Source organism: Perca fluviatilis, chromosome 5, assembly GCF_010015445.1.
Source record: "Perca fluviatilis chromosome 5, GENO_Pfluv_1.0, whole genome shotgun sequence".
NCBI classification, from domain to species: domain Eukaryota; kingdom Metazoa; phylum Chordata; class Actinopteri; order Perciformes; family Percidae; genus Perca; species Perca fluviatilis.
Window position 1 is genome coordinate 24,925,757 of NC_053116.1, and position 3,264 is coordinate 24,929,020.

A 3,264-nucleotide genomic window follows, 5' to 3' on the forward strand; every position below is an offset into this window, starting at 1 on the left:
TGCTTTAGCCAAATCACAAGTGAATTAATATAAACATATTAAGAATGTTCAGGCGAAGATATTGACAGTCCATCTTGTTCAGTCTGTCCAGCATTATTCATCCTCCTCGCTGCTCCCTCTCCTCAGGAACAGACATGAAGATCTTCTGACAGAACATGGTGAAGATTTCTGAGGAGAAACAACTCATCACATCAGCCCTATCAGCCCTGTCTGTTTCTTTTTTCGGGTCACTGTAGGTCGAATGTTGTCAGATTGTATTACACATTGGATCAACACCTTGGTTTGAGTCCTTCAAGCCGCACTATATAAACAAACCAAATGTATCAATGACCACAGCTGCACATGAGTGGATATTCTCACAGGATTTCCCAAAAACTGTAATGAATGCTTCTCCGGCCTTGCCTAAACAAATAGACAAAGACGGTATTAAAAAAAACAACTAAAATGGCTCACTCACCCAGCATCTTCTTGATCACATGGGGTTTTTTCCACTTGTAGCCCAGTAGGTACGCCTGGGATGCCTGTAAGAATAATGCCGCTGCCTAACAGGCACTCAAATGGAGCAGCCCAGAACGACACAACGATCATGAAGACACAGCCCAAAACGAAAGTCACAGGGATGAACAGATACACCTGCAGAAAGACATTACAATAGATGTAGCTGTTTGTTTCTGTTAGAACAAAGAGAGGAAGAGGAGAGTAGATAAAATACTAATATTTGAAAAAATGACGGCATTTTTAGAGAGAATGGATCTTCTGAAATGTTTTAATTTAATTTATTAATTTAGTCTTTTTCGGCGACATTCCATTGCGGCGCCTTTGGTTATTTACAGTATACGGTTTGTGAAATAATATATGCATCTCTAAAAAGCTGAAAAATGTAAGGAAAACTATAAATGTCATGAACTGAATAATGTAAAGGCATCATAATAATGCAACTTTGACTGATGATTTAATAAGATAATGATAAGCAGTCGAAGATATTTGCCTAACTGTGTTATTTGTGTATATAATCAATTAAAACCAGTGGTGGAAAGTAAGAAAGTACATTTTCTCAATACTGTACTTAAGTACAAATTTTGTGCTTTACTTAAGTATTTCAATTTTCTGTTACTGTATACCGACACTCCACTACAATTCAGAGGGAAGATTTTACTTTTGACTCCACTACATTTATTTGATAACTTTCACTGGTTACTACAAATTAAAATGAATAATACAAAATAGAATCAACAAGTAAATTATGATGTATCATTATAATTTAAGATATGACTTTATTGATTTCCAGGGGCAATTCACAAGGTACTCACCCATCAGTATTTAAAGTAATTAAAATTATTTCCATCTTTATCAGCTGCCATTTATTTTTGGCTGGTTGGGCAACAATTCCATAATAATCTTTCAACAAATTGTAATTCAAGTGGTCTCCAATTATATAATAAATGGGCCATTCTGCATGATAAGTACTTACACTTTTATTTTGATACTTGAAGTTTGAGCTATATTTACTCCTTGTTAGAGGTTCATCTTTTAAAACAAATGGGAAGAAAGCCTCAGGCTCAAAGGAAAGATGAAAGACTGGTCAACCAAAGTAATATTCCCATGATGAAACAGAAACAAAGAGCCATGTATATGTGTGCAAACACCACTCCTCCTTATTCTGAAAAACACAGTATGGTTCCACTTCCAACCGACAACAGGAGCAGTGATACAATGGTGCTTTCATTTTTTTTATAATAATAATAATAATAATAATAATAATAATAATAGGTGGATGCTCAATGAAACCAGGGAGACATGTTGATGTTTTGGCCAGACAAAGAAACTGGCTGAGGTTCAGGTAGAGCAAAGGTCTTACATCACTTGTATACCTCTTAGTGATTATTAAATGCAACACAACCTTTAGACTAGGGTACTCTACCTTAATTGGCCTTCTGAGGTCGGGCTTTGGTAAAGCGCAGCCAGAGCATGCCAGCAATGGCCATACCAACACACAGCCAGGTGAAGAAGCTGAAGAGATTGATGACAGAGAAGATGTCCTGGGAGATGGCGTACATCATGGACAGCAAACACTGATACAAGGGAAAAGGAAGTTTTGTATTAGTCTTGTAGCATATAAACACACACATGTACTCCTCAAGTTATTTGGAAATATGTTCTTGTGGAATATGTGTTATGGTAAATGCGTTCATGCTGTGAACATTCAGAGAGTTGTAACTAATTTTAGGGGCTTTGACAACAGAAATCTTGTCTAATTATCTAATTGTTGCCACTGTTCATCACATCCCCAACCGACACCGCCAGACACCGCCTATCAAGAGCCTGGGTCTGTCCGAGGTTTCTTCCTAATAGGGAGTTTTTCCTCACCACTGCCGCACTGCTTGCTCTTGGGGAATTATTAGAATTGTTGGGGCTTTGTAAATTATAGTGTGGTCTAGACCTACTCTATCTGTAAAGTGTCTCGAGATAACTCTTGTTATGATTTGATACTATAAATAAATAAAATTGAATTGAATTGAATTGAAATTAATAAAAAATAACTAAAAACTAACAACCATATGTAACCGCTCAAAACTGGAGGACACACATCAGAAAACTTTTGATGCTGTTGCAGATAGACGTCAATAAAAGTCATACATGACTCAATACACCTTTATTTACTAAAACCTCATTGGATGTCATAGTCGACTGTTGGGATTATTTGATACCAAGAATTTTAAAGGTGATCATTTATAAAACACAAAAGCAAGATGTCAGATCATATCTGTTAGTAGCAGGCATCTTACTGTGAAGATGAGGGACGGCACTGGTGTGAAGAGGTCTGTGTGGACCAAACCCAGAGCAGCAGGGAGTTGACCCTCTCGAGCTCCAGCATAGAACAACCTAGAAGAGAGAAAGTTTTGTTATGGTTATTTAGTGATGAAATAGTTTGCCTTAATAATATTTTCCAACCAGTAACAGTCTCAGATTTACCCTGATATCATATGGAACATTTTACAGTGTTTAACCCCACAAAGACCTATGTCTGACTGCAGTTTAATCATTGCAAAGGAATATTGTGCTCAAAACTGGTTTGGTTTTTATATATATTTTATATATATATATTTTTTTACTTTTAAACTCACATCCACCAAACAAGAACTCCGGAAATTTAGTTCCCACCCTAAACATATTGAATTAACTGTAACAGTTATAAACTGTTTTACTCTCTATGTCCAAACACACACCGTTGAGGTGAACAGGGATCCGTTGACGGCTCGAAGC

The 3,264-nt window shown here is 36.7% G+C and overlaps 1 long non-coding RNA gene across 1 annotated transcript; it reads right to left on the reverse strand.

The window, feature by feature from the left end:
- On the reverse strand, positions 1-2,895 carry LOC120559116. Its single transcript, XR_005639213.1, has 4 exons — positions 2,787-2,895; positions 1,922-2,072; positions 458-633; positions 1-168 (listed from the first exon to the last, which is right to left on the reverse strand). It is a non-coding gene; the product is annotated as an uncharacterized LOC120559116 (long non-coding RNA).
- Between the last annotated feature and the right edge of the window lie 369 nt (positions 2,896-3,264).